Here is a 13798-nt window from a genome sequence, read left to right as displayed (position 1 = left end):
GAGGCGGCTGACGGCCCGCGGCGCGCCAACAGGCCCAGGGGCGCAGGCCGCGCACCGCGGGCGGATTCCTGCACCCCCACCTGCGCCCACACCCTTGACAGAGTCTCCACTCCCGGTGTTCCAGGAAGCCCACCTTCCCCCCAAGGCCCCCACCCTTCCCTCTCTGCACACTCTCACCCCCACCCTCCCACATCTCCTCTCTGTCTCCCTGGAACACACGCACCCGCACGCTTTTTCTTCTCCTCACATAGATAACCCCTATGGCGCGTCCCTGGTACCTTTTGAATAGCTCTGGAGTCTAGAGAATAAAAATCTTTACAATGCGTTGCTTGTCTTTAGCCAAACACTTTTAACAACCACAACAAAAAGGGGGAGGAATGAGGAAGGGAGCTTGAACCAAAAGACCTTTCTTTAAAAAAAAAAAAAAAAAAAAAGTCTGCTGTCAAAAGGTCATCCTCCAAGTTTGTAAATAAAATTGCAAAGGGAGTCCTTAAGAAAGAAGGAAGGCAGGTAGAAAAGACCCACAAGTTACATAAAATGGTGCATTGGAAAAACAAGACAGAGCTATTCTTAAAAAAAAGGGGGGGGGGAGGCTAAAGAAATCAAGAGAAAAAACTGGATGAAAAAAGAAAAAGAGGGAAAAGAAAATAAAAGGCAAAAGTTTCTAAAGAAATGTGTGCTTTGCATTCTACAATAGGAAAATGTAGCCATTGCCCTTCTTCAGACGAGACATTTCTAATTTGTTCCGTCTGTCAGGAGGGGACCGCGAGAGGTTTGGGTGCAAATTCATTATCTCTGGCAACGCAGAACGTAGTGTGGGGGCTGAAAAAGACCGTGGCAATGGATGAACAATAGGGCTTCAGTTCATCAGTAACAAAAGCAGTGGGGAAATTGGTTGAGTTTCAGAGCACGTCCTCCTCGGCAGAGGGGGCTGGACTAGACCTTGGACAGCCCCCCCAAAAACTTGCCGAGCCTCGCACACACCACTTCACTCTCCACTCCGAGGCTCAGGGAGCAAGTGTCTGGCATGGGGGGGAAAAGTTGGCTTTTTTTCCTCTTTCGTCTTTTGCGCTCTTCTTCCTCTCCCCGGAAGGGAAGGCCCGTTTAAACTATTTTAGACGCAATCAAGCAAGAATCACCGTGTTGAATTGAGCGGCAGTTTTAAATGTGCCAAAGAGAGGGACGATCTGGGAAAAAAAAAAAGAAATTTTTTTTTTTTTTTTTTTTTTTTTGAGACGCCGAAAAGAGCCTGTTTGTGTGCTGCAGCCGCGCTGTGACTCTGGATCTTGTCTCCTGGCCGGTGCCTCTATTCCTGCTCAGCTGGATTTGGGGGACAACACTGCTTGGCGCAGGGAGGACAGCAAGTGAGTATCGTGGTGGCCCGCAGGCGGCAGCTCGACCCACGGCGCGGGGCCAACAGTGCCCGCTGCGGCCCCACGCCCGCGCCCCCCACCTCGCCCGCGAGCCAGTGCCGGCTGAACCCCGCCGCGGGCCGCTCCGAGGGCCAGTCCGGGGCTTTGCTGCAGCTAATTGATTGTGTGTGTGCCTCGGATGCTAAACCTGTTGATCTCGTGAGTTGTCTGGGCCGGGACTGTTAATTATCCAGCGACCTGACTCCCAATCGCAGAGAGATGCCAGGAAAATTTCGCACTGGAAAGGGGGAATTTTGTATGTAATTTTTTGTTGTTTGTGGTGGGGCTTTCTCCTTTTAAACCTAGAGCCAAATACAGTTGTATTTTGCGTTCCTGGATTTAGGATTCGCATTTTGACGAACTCGTCTCCTTTTAACCGCCCCAAAGTTGCAATTACCTGGCAATGAAGCGAGGGTCTGATTGGATCCTGGTGGAAAACTTATGTATAGTAGTTCACTAGATCTGGTGGACTTCCACTTCCTTTTTCTCTGTAAATTTTGGATTCTGGGAGACTAGAGGCCAGTGTATGGGGTTATCCGAAGTTCAGATTCATCAAGATGCAACCGTTGAGGTTAGTTATTGCTACTTGGAGCGTTTCAGCCTCAGACGCTTCTGGTACCTGAATGGAGCCGGGTTCTACGGTTTGCTTGGAGCTCAGACACACCGGAGGGAGGCCAGACCTCCCCTCGGTGGCCCGGAATTGTCTGCGGTAACTCGGGGCGGTGTGAGCTGGGGCAACGTATTTGCATTCGTGTCTGCGGCGTTTTCTCTTGCAAATGTACCCAAGGTGCTTGAGTAGGTGAGTGTTCTGAGGGGTCAGCTCAGCGCAGGAATTGATCAGAAGTTAGACCCGAGGCCTTGTCAAGTCATGGCCACGGCCGGGGCCCCTTTAGCTGCCTTGGGCCCAGAACGGCAGGGCCGGATCGAGTTTCCTTCCTCTTCTAGTGCCCACCTCTGCTCGACACCTCCCCTTCCCCACCTTCGCACCAGTAATTAGGGCGGTGTCTCAGGAAGCTAGCTCCCATAGTCCGCATAATAGAGCCAGTACAGTACTTTCATTTTGCAAAACCAATAGCCCCACCCGCCACTCCAAAATAACAATAAACATTAAAAAAATCATAAAATAAAAGCAACCTATTTTAGGGAGTGTAAGACTTCTTGAATATTGGGTTGTGAGAGGATGGGGGAAGGGAAGAAAAAAATTCGCCACTTTACAGCAATCAGGTTTTACATTATTCATTGATTTACTAGAGGAAAGAACCAATCAGGAGCCATAGATATGAATGCACATCTCACCGTGCTGTGGCCTTACAGTAAACTATTTGCATCTTTCTAATGGATTAGATATTTATCTAGGGATTCCCATTGTTTGAAAGGCCTGGAAATTCAGTCTCTCAAACATTTAGGAAATAAGACTTTGTTCTAGTCTTAAAATCTTTACATGGAAAGATTCTCCCTGTTCTTTTGTATGGCAGGTTACAATGTTCAAATCTCTAATGTTTCTTAAGAGTCCCTCTTCCTTCCAAGCTAAAAAGAAAAGAAGAGAAGAAAGAAAATACTAATTTCCCAAACCCCTCCAGATTCTGCATATTTTGCATTCCCATTATCAGGCATGTCTCCATTTAAATGCAAATTAGCATATTTAACCCTGTGGGTACTGAAGCCCAGGATACATTGTGCTGGGGTTTTATGGAATCTCTTGGCATTTTAAGGAATCATGGAAATCGCAATACTTTAAATGAAACCATATCTAGACGTGATTATATATATTAAAACTGTGATCATTTGTTTTCTTGACTGTTTTTCAGATGAGACTACAAAGAATCGTGAAATGAATAGACAGTCCAACCAACCAAAGGTAATTTTAAAATTTACGTTTGATAAAATCAAAGTCATGTACAAAATCGAAATAGAATATTATTTGCTTGGTGGTAGGCCTGCAGTGTATTGCAGACCTCCCAGTTCATGCAAGAAATGGAATTCCAGAAAAATCTAAGTTTTCATATGTGCAGGTTTTTTCTCTGTAGGTAGTCTTTGCATGTTATATATCAAGCATAACACAAACATAACATGTAACTGCCTATAAAAAAGAAATTTGGAATATAGAAAGAATAACAAGACACTTTTATTAGAAAGTAAGCCAGTCAAGTACCTTGCCTGAACTAGACAAATCGCTGTAATTAAATGGCTTTTATGTTAGAAATGGTAGTCTTGACTGTATTAGTGAACTGTGGTTTACATGCACGAGAATCGTACAAACCAAATATTAAAAGCAGATTTGTATGATGTGCCAATTCTGTATGTAGTCTGAGTAGGATTCAGAGAGGTGTTCTGAATATTAGTGACAAACTAATGTATTTGCATGTATGGAATAGCATATTTCTGATCCAAATATGTGGGAAATCATAACTTTTTGCTTTTAACTTAAGTAGAGATTGTTTATTCCCAAGAAACCAGGATGTTTCAATTCATGTTTCAGCCATCTGGAGACCTATAAAAAGATTAGAAAACAAGCATGACAATCACGTCCTAATCTACTGGTCATTAATGGGAATTTATTAGAGAATGAGCAGGCAAGCCATTTGAGTTCAGTATATCCTCAACATGCAGATTTCAAAAGGAGTATTTTGTAGCTCAGCTAAATAGCTTTTGAAAAGCAAAAATTTCTGAAATAAAAACATGTAGGTATTAATAGTTGCTCTTAACAATGTGTGACAGACATTACTAGGAATCTTTAGAGCATCATAATTGCTTCAACTTGTCTCACACCCTAGATAATACAGTCCTTGAAATTGTATATGATCAACCATGATATAAACCTTGGGAATATTAGAAATATTCAAGTACGCAGTGTTAAGCCTTAGTGTGCATCTTTTATTTCTCCATTCCCCGAGAGATGATGGAAATGTATAACATTTAATTAGCTATATGGTTGATGAACAGTCTGCCCATAATCATCCTGTTGGCTGTTTTCACTTACTTGGGCTCCCAGAATGAATCTATAGTATATGTGACATATGTGGGGACCATTGCCCTAGAAAATGCTATTTTGAGACAATATCATCTTCTAATTGTAGAAGCATCTCACATGTTCAGTGTCTTGTCTATCATTATAGGCACTTTGGTTCTGAAAGTGCATTTTATTGTTAAATGTGTGGAAATATAGCCATATTAATTTGTAAACCACACAAATATGGGGCTGCTAAACACAAACATACATGTATCACACCTCTCTAGTTTCACCAACTCCCACTCAAACATATATAAAGCAAAAAGATATTCTAAAAATATCTGGAATTTCTTAGGGCTTTGACTTAAGGAATTGAATTCATCTGATCACATGCTTGCTTTATGTAATACATGCCAAATCGCTAATGATTCTGCTTCTAGGTCTTGGAAAGCAAGGCCACAATACCCTCAATCTTCCAAGGCAGCAGAGCTCATTAGGGTTTTACATAATGTAAAAAGTGGCATGTGCTTCAGTAAGGTGTTAAATGTTTATCCAGTATTTTATGTGGTGACCATATAGTTCATGAATAAGCAGTAACCCCATGAAATGTGTTCCTCTGAATCACTTTGTAGTTTGCATGTACTTTTATATATAACCCAATGCAGTCATTTTTGATCATACCTCTATACCATAATTTGATACGAAAAATAGATGAGTAATATCCACAGCTTAGTCTTTTCTAAATAGTCAGTACTAGAGTGTTCACACTCATACAAATAGCATACATTAAAAATCTAGGGAAAAAAATTGACATTTGTCTTAGTAAATCATATCTTTAATTGGTGTGATAGTGTTTTCAGTTCTGGATTGGGGCCTTTTCTTAGCAATTCTTGTTTTCTTTGTCAGTCATTTCTATAGGATTTACATGTGTGTGTGTTCTATATGTAATTTGGTAAGCATGTTCTCACTCATGTCTTAAATAAATCACTGAATTGGTGAAAGAGTATATGTTAACTCTGAAAAGCGTTCTAGTCATTGGGAGAAATAGTCAACCTATAGAAATGAGAATGTTGTGATAAACTAGTGATGTGTGAAATGAATATGAAGATTTATGACATTTTCTTTCTGCATATATTTTAAAGAATAGTAACACCACCCAACATAACTCATCATTTTGGAAAAAAAAAACAACAGTCCATAAGGTTTACCCATGGTGAATATGCATCTTAATGAAAACTGTACCTTAGATGTTCTATTAAGGGGAACCTGAATATTAGAACTATACATGTTATAGATGCATTAGACATAGCTTACAAATTACAAAGGAGAGAAGGAAAGGACTCTTAAGTAATCATTTTTACTTTGATAAGTTCTAAGAAAAGGATTAAGGCAAATTAATAACACAACAACCCCTCCTGATAGGAGGAAGGAATGGGTGGGAAGGGGGAGGTAGGAGTAGAGTTATGCTCTTAACATCCAGGTGTTTTATCTTTATTTTTCACGAGGTAAAAAGACTTTTTTTTTGTAGTTTCATAATCAACACTAGTACATTTTGTCCTTCTGTATTAATCTTAATGTTTGAAACAATACACAAAGGCTCAGCATCTGTATTACAGCAGAATTATGTACACTAGAAAATATTGCTGCTGTGTTTACCTGTGCTGCATTCTAACACACCCCTTATACACAGTCATTTAAAAAAAATTCAGGATGGTGTCCGCTTGCTTAGAGCATTCAGTTTGAACTTAAAGAACAAAATACTCTGCCCTATCGCCATGGTACATAGATACAAAACATGAGTGAGCTGTGAAGCCATTAAAAACACACCACCAGAGCAAATTGTCAATGTAATCATACATTGACTCACTGCGTAATACAGATCTGATTCCCAGCCCTAGAAAGCAAGGGCCTGCTTTAAGCAACAGCAAAGTGCCTTCCATCTGTCTGCCTATGCAATCTGCCAGAAGAGAAATGCAGGCAAAGACGTTCCCCCGATCTGAAATGCTTTTATCTGTCCTTAGAGAGAGATTTCGTCCAGTCTTTGGATATTAGAGCGATCTACACTAGCACCGAGGAGGTAAAAGCCCGCGGGTTGCTTTTCCAGGAGCAGTCGGTAGTGCTAGCGGAAGAGAGGTTGATTGAGAAAATAGGGCTGGTTGCAACGCTGCCGCTGCTGCCGCCGCTGCCGCTGCTCAGCAGGCAGCAGGCGTGGGACAGTTTGCTGATCACTGATGCATATCAGTAACCATGTACTTGAGATTTCTTATGACATCATCATTACCTTGGTCTCCCGTGGTCTCGAACCTTTGACCTTGAAGGCTGGTCCACATTTTGGCAGTGAAAGCCCTTCCAATGATGGCCCTTTTCTCCTTCTTTCAGACCGGGGGCAGCAGCACGCCAGCAAGACGGCATCTTCTCGTCCCCAGCCTACAAGCCTTGTGAAATCGAGGATCTTCCCCCTAAAACACACACACACAAGATATATGCAATCAAGCTGCCACCGCTTGGTAAAAAGCTCATGGTGCCTAACCCAAAAGGATCAGGAGCAGATCCTTGAATCAGCTGTCACTTCTATAGAATGGAATGTTTTGTTGTTGTTTTTTTTTTTCCTTCCTCCTTAACCTGCGCTGGAAACTGCCGTTGGCTTTATACATCTCTATAGAGGGAGGCTAAAGAGTCTTGCGTGAGAATGAAGCAATTTACAATGCAAATAGAGGCCTGTGAAGGGACGGATGCTGCTGCTCGCTCTTAACTGCTTGCTGCACCTTAATAGCTGGTTTTATTTTCTGATATTAATAGATGAATTGTTGGCTAACGCTGCCGGAGATTACTTGCTGAAAGGAGGAAAAAAAGTTCGGAATAAACTTTGAAGGCAACAGATCTCGTTTGGATGTTTTAACCGCACACACAGAAACAGAAACCAGGTCCTATTTACACAAAAAGAGGAGTCTTAAGCGCCCCATCTCCTGGAGGACTACTCTTCGGTACTGCGGGAAAGGATCGGGATCTGGAGTCTGGCAAGAGGAAGACCAAGCGTGTGAGGGAAGCGAGTTGTTATCTTTGGTTATCTAGCTGTATGAGTGTATTGGTCTTCATAAAGCTAGATAACCGAAAGTAAAAACTCCTTCAAGATCGCCGGGGAGCGTGTGAGAATGAAAGACTACAACCAAGAGACAGTAAATACCAGAAAGGTCAGGACTACTTATTGAATCTAACTTTGTTTTTGTTTGCTTGTTTTTTCCTTATGATTAAAGGTGGGATTAGAAGAAATTAAGTGACCCCAAGATGCTAATATCTAAAGATGCTAGATGCTTTGAGAGGGGTTGTTAAGGTACAGCCCTACCCTAATGAGTAAAGATGCATGTGCAACTTATTCTATTTTAAGGCAAAAGTTTATATATGAGGGTTGGTTTGTTTTAAGAAAGCTGTTGTAGAGATGCCTGGCATTTAGTTTTAAAATGATTCCGTAATACGTACATTTAGGAAGTCCCCTTCGGAGGTCTCCCCTCCCTCACAAAATCGGAAGATTTGTGTTTGGAATCTACATGTATGTGGGCTGTATTTCAAATTATATGAAATCAGACTTTCAAAAAAGTTTATACTGGAAGGTTAATAATTTATATCAACTAAGGACTTAGAGCTAGCAGGGGAAATGCAAAAAAAGGAAAAAGCGAAGGCTGATTTTTATTCTTCTATTCAAAATACAAGGACAGATGCTTCTCTGTTGCAAGAGGGTTTCCTTGAGGAAGCTACTGAAGCAGAAAGACATGATGGAGACGAGATCGCCTCCCCTCTTGTCAAAGTGTTAAAAAAATGTTCTGTCTTACTCTGCGCCTAGCGTTGGAAATGAAAGTGACATTTACGCCACAACCCACGTGTGCGCCTCCTCTCTTTTTGTTTAAGGATGATCAGGTCTATCCAGGAAACAGCTCTGGCATCCCAAACTGAAATAATTAGGACGTATATAGACCTGACAAAAATGGAAAGGGGGTGGGGAATCTGAGGGTCTGTCTTGCCTAATTGATTCCGCTAAACGGAATGCAGGAGATGTGAACGGCAGGACGCTCCGATTCCCACGCTCGGGGGCAAGTGGTAAAGCGGGGCCCGGCAGCCTATGACAGACAGCCCTGTTGGGGGGTGGGGGTATGAAAAAAACATCAAGTGCACACACCATACTCATCTCCATCACTTAAGAAAGTAGAGGCATTTCCCACCCACAGCCATCTGCAGCCTCCCAAATGGCAACACCAACTGGTCTGTAGCTGCTGCATACTGCCTGTTTCTGTTAATGTTATAACCGCTGTTTAATCTGACCACAATTAAGTTTGGCTTTCTTATTCGGTTGAGATTTCCAAAATTCAAGGAAAGCTGGTAGAAAGTGATTGCAAGCTGGTAGAAAGTGATTACTGTCTGCCCCTCATGTCAAATTCTCAGTTCTTATTTTGGCCTTGTGACCACCTCTTGGCTTTTGTTTTGGGTGGGTTATATTTTAAGATAAATATCTGTATATATGTATCTATGACCTCCTCAGGCTGTTTACTTCTTAGCATGATACATCTAGGAACTTGGCCTAATGATGCTAGTAAACACACTGGGAGTAAATTATAAAATCATCAACCTGTAGAACAATAACAATGTGATAAAAGGTTATTTTGGACTAGTTCCAGGTAGATGCATTCTAAACAGTCATATCTATTTAATCTAAAAATAACTGTGCTTAGCAGAAAACTTTGGTGTTTTGGAGGTCCCCATTGTAATCTTTTCCACATGTCACCAAGCAAACATATAAATACAAACATTGCAATTAGAAAATACCCAAAATGGCCTGTTATTTTCCACATGGCCTAGATTATTTGCAATCCCAAATATACCATTTTTCTTCAAAAGCACTATATTTTCCTTTATAGCTTCAATTCCTTATAAGACTTCAGATTGGAGAAGCCTGTAAAATCACTATTGGTTTGTTAGAAATTCTGAGAGACTTTATTAATGTAAATAAATTCCCAGTTTGGCTGCTGAACACGTGCCAAAGTTTTACTACTGTAGTGACCTTGGAGACGACCCTTGTTTATTTACATTTGAAGCACTGTTTGTGCAAACAACCTTTCATTGTTAAGTGCCTGTATTCCTTTCATTTACTTCACGTCCAGGGGTGCTATTTACCTAGAACCATTGTCTACTACAATTAACATTTACATTACAAAGTGTGTGGTTTTCTTTCTCAAGAAGGTTCAATTAAGGCAATAAGATGTTTGCTGGGGAAACCTATTGTTTACTGAAAGCACTCAATGGAGTCAAATTACTGAAGCTTTTGCCTACATCTTGGTCTTTTATGTAAATGTGTTAAATATAACATCTAAGGAAAATAAACAATATTATAATTATGTGTTTGCCATTGTCACATCAAAGTTGCTTTGTATCATACTAATGTTACATGACTTATCGATCAATAAAAATACATTTCAATGTTATTATTTTCATTTTATTTTTTGCTGTTCCACTGCTCTTGCTGCAACATATCCCAGTTTTTCTTTTTTCTATTACACATCAAACTTCTGACATTTTGTTTTATTTGTGTATGTTGAAGAGAGGTACTGTATCTGAGCTTGGGCTTGAAGGGTGTTCACGATAAACTCTACAATGACCTTATAATGTGATATTTCTTTGAAATCTGAAATATTCCTAAGGCATGTACATTTAAGTCAAAAGAAGTGTAAATATCAGTTAAGTAGTTCTTTGAAAGCTAGTTTTAACATTGGCAGAAACCAGATCAAGTTTATTTAGCATACCACTGCATTGTAAAACAGTTGGAGTGAAGTTGCAGGTTGCGTGAGTATGCATGTTAACTAGTGGGAACCAAGCGCAGTCTTTGTGAAAGGGGAGCAGCAGATTGCTGTGCAAGGCCAATGTTAAAAAGGCAGCTGAATTTAACACCATCTGGAAGAAAAGATCCCTTCACGACTTTCTCACACCGTCAGACAAAACTAGTGTCTCTTGTTCCGAGCCCTTGTCTATGCAACCATACAATACTGAGTCATTATACTTTTGCTGAGAGAAAATTTGAGAACACAATATGGGTAACCAGTGAATGACCAAGTTTCATTGTGCCCGCTTAAGTCGATTGAAATCTACGTCTAGAGCTATGAATGGTGGCATTGTTTTCCTCACCAGGGCTGTACTAAATGTCAGCACAGTGTAAAGAAAAACTTGAAGTCTGCAAATAACTTACCAGATCTCAATTATAATATTTTCCCACACTAGAACTAATATCATTGCGTGGGGCTACATTGCAGAAAATACAAAAAGAAACAAACAAAAAGTTCATTTGGAAGTTATTTTATCCAGACAAACATTTTAATTTTCTGATGGGGAACTTCAGTTCAGGCTGTAGACTGGGTTGAGAAGTGGAATCCATTACTGGGAAGTTCAAGTTACAAAAATGCTTCTTGTGCATTAAAAATAGAATAAAACAAACACCTAGCCCCACCTAACACCCTCTCTTCTTACATATAAACAGATTCTAGTTGGGATTTATTGCTAGAGTTTTGCTTAGAATTACTAGGGTGAATCTAGCTTAAATACTGCTTTAAATTTTGACAAACACTGCTCTTTCAAAGTTTGCCATTATGATTGACATTGCAAAAGAACATTGTAGACATACATTTCCAGCGTTATACGAGAACATTCTGGCACCTCCTTGGGTGGATTTTGGTGCCCTCAGAGATACACCTCCCCTTTATACTTCACCCTCCCTCCATTTCCTAGCCTTTTTTTTTTTTTTTTCCTCCTCATGATGTGTGCAAATCAGTTATTATCTTTAGGCTTCACTTTCACGTAATCTATTTGACCGCAAACAGTCAGAAAAAGGAAACAAAACAGTTCAGCAAGAGTAAAAGGAGTTGGTTGTGTATGTTCTATTAGGATGTCTATTTTAAACATAATTGACTTTGCAATTTTGTTACTGTGTCACCAAGTGTCGCATAGTTCTTGACATGGAAGTGCAAAACAATGAGTAATTGCTGTTTTGCTGAATGATACATCTGGGTTGCCAACGTCGAAGGTATTATTTTGTGTATTTCTAAACAAGAACGCTAACTGCAGGTTTTGACATCTAGAATCTTTTCATGAAATACTTAGAAATAAGCCGTTTAAATGATACCTGTAAAAGTAAATATAAAGATATAGCCAACTGATTTTCCTTGTCCTACTTTATGGAACCAGAAAATTAACAATGAAAAGTCACTCAATAATAGAATTATAATGGATATAACATAAAAGGACAATCATACAGAAAACCCAAAGTAACAACAGAAGTGGAAATTGGATAGAGGTCAGAAAGATATATAGGAAGTCTTTCTGCAGTATCTTTGTAGGACTTGAATGGGTATATTCCCCAATATCAGCTCCTACTGAAGTTACCATTAACATGCATAGTAATGAGATAAATGCATTATTTATATTCAACATGGATTATTTTTCCAAAGTGACTTTTCTTTAACTCTTCTTAAACATCAACATGTCTACTATTAGTGCTATTTGTGTTTATTTTTAAAAAATTAAAATGATTTTCTCATTTGGAAAAATATGAAATTCTTATTTTTGTGTAGTCTTTGATGAAACGTAAGAAACCATTTAAAGGGCAAGAGATAAGGATGAGTACTATTCCAAGTTCATAACGTTCTTCCTATTCATAGAACATTTTAAGTTTATAGTTCTTCCTATTTATATTAACACTTAAGGAAACTTTAACATTTAAAGAATGTTGACTTTTAAAAAACGGATAGACGAAACCAAATGGTTTTATTTTCTATGTGGCTAGAAAATGAATGAAAAAAAGTGTAACTATCTAGTTTTTTCCTATGGACCTGTACCTCTGGAACTGACATTGTGGCTTAGGAATATTGACGCGGTTCTTCCACTCTGTATTGCTATGACTTATCTTTCCCCTAATTAGCCAGAGTTAAGTAAAACACACCATACATATGATGTTGCACTTGAATGGCTGCTGGGTGTGGTATTGGTAGATAGGCAACATGCGACAAGGGGTCCCTTGATTCTAAGGACCAACTAATCAGCATCAAAGTTACTGAGTAAAAACGTATCTATAAAATACTTTTTTTTTTTTTTTTAATGCTGGTCCATTGTTTTAACACTAGTACTTCGAGATAGTTAAATTGCAATGTGGCATGCAAGGCAGTTCTTCAGTGTCTCCGGATTTTAATGGATGGCTTTGTTATCCTGTTTTTCTGTTCATCGGTTACTTAGCACAAGTTAAACAACCTAACGCTGAGCAGAAAGCTTCATTCCCATTTGCTTGCAGAACCCATTCCCTCCTCTTCCGGGAATTGTTTGACTTCATTGTGGAATTAACAAAGATGATGAACGTAAATGAAAAATGTATCGTTGCGATTTCAGCTATGGAGTATCTAGTTGCCAGCCGTCAATCAGCGCCGCGAGTTTAGTGCACTTCCTCAGAAAGGTGATGACCATTTTTTGAGGTGGGAGCATGTGGCTTTCCGCTTTGCAGCCAACTACCAGACCACAGGGGGTAGGGCTTTCAAAAGTGCAGATAATCGACTTTATTCAGGGAAATATGGAGTTCTGAGCCATATTTGTTCAAAGGGAAGCACATCACTGGGCTTGGTTTGACTCGGTTTTGGCTGAGCGCCGGCGCAACCTAGTCTTTAAAAAAAAAAAAAAAAAAATCAAACCAACTGCCGGGGAGTCGGTTTCAACTCACAGCGACCTTACAGGAGGACAGAGTAGAACTGCCCTGTAGGGTTTCCAAGGCTGTAAATCTTTACGGAAGCCGGCTGCCAAGCAGATTGCCACATCTTTCTCTCGCAGAGCGGCTGGCTGGTTCGAACCGCCGATTTTTCGGTTAGCAGCCGAACGCTTTAACTACTGCGCCACCAGGGAATCCTCCGACCTAGTCTAGCGATCTAAAAATAGCCAGGCTTAGCAGCCACAATGCAACCTGCTTGGCGTGGGCGGCGCGCCGAGGAGACAGCGGACTCTGCGACTGGCCGCGGACGTAGCTGGGCTAAGCAGTGGCAGCGGCGAAGGCGGCCCGCCGCTGGGCACAACGCCTCCGGGTGACCCCTAACAGCCCAAGTCCTCTTGCGGCTGCGGCGGCTTGCGGCTCTTGCTTGAAAGCCGGCGTCTGATTGGTGTTTCCCGGGAGACGGGCTGCCGAGCTGGTGCGCCGGCGCGCGCGCTCTCGGGGTTGGCGCGCGCTCCCCGGCCGGCGCGCGATCGGGCGGCCGTGGGCGCGCTGCGGCCGGGGAAGCGGGCTGGGCAGCCTCCCAAGTTCGCGCGAGCCCGAGTTCCCCACTCCTGCCCCCTTTCCCCGAGCCGCGCAGCTGGACGCGGCGGAACCAGGAGTTGCCCTTCTCCTTTGGTTGGCACGCTAGGTTGCGTCCGCGAGCGCTATTCT

General features: G+C 41.3%; 1 long non-coding RNA gene across 3 annotated transcripts in view; it reads left to right on the top strand.

Annotated features, from left to right (window-relative positions):
* Window positions 1-9833, top strand: part of LOC101346299 (uncharacterized) — a 26846-nt gene extending 17013 nt beyond the window's left edge. For all 3 annotated transcript variants that reach the window (XR_186532.2, XR_002823826.1, XR_002823825.1), the window contains exons 2-4: window positions 1236-1364; window positions 3221-3270; window positions 6742-9833. This is a non-coding gene — a long non-coding RNA (uncharacterized LOC101346299). The remainder of the gene's footprint in view (window positions 1-1235; window positions 1365-3220; window positions 3271-6741) is intronic.
* The last annotated feature ends 3965 nt before the right edge of the window (window positions 9834-13798 follow it).

Source organism: Trichechus manatus, unplaced genomic scaffold, assembly GCF_000243295.1.
Source record: "Trichechus manatus latirostris isolate Lorelei unplaced genomic scaffold, TriManLat1.0 scaffold00032, whole genome shotgun sequence".
Taxonomy (NCBI): Eukaryota; Metazoa; Chordata; class Mammalia; order Sirenia; family Trichechidae; genus Trichechus; species Trichechus manatus.
Note: the sequence above shows the minus strand (reverse complement) of the source record. Positions and strands in the feature narration are given on the sequence as shown.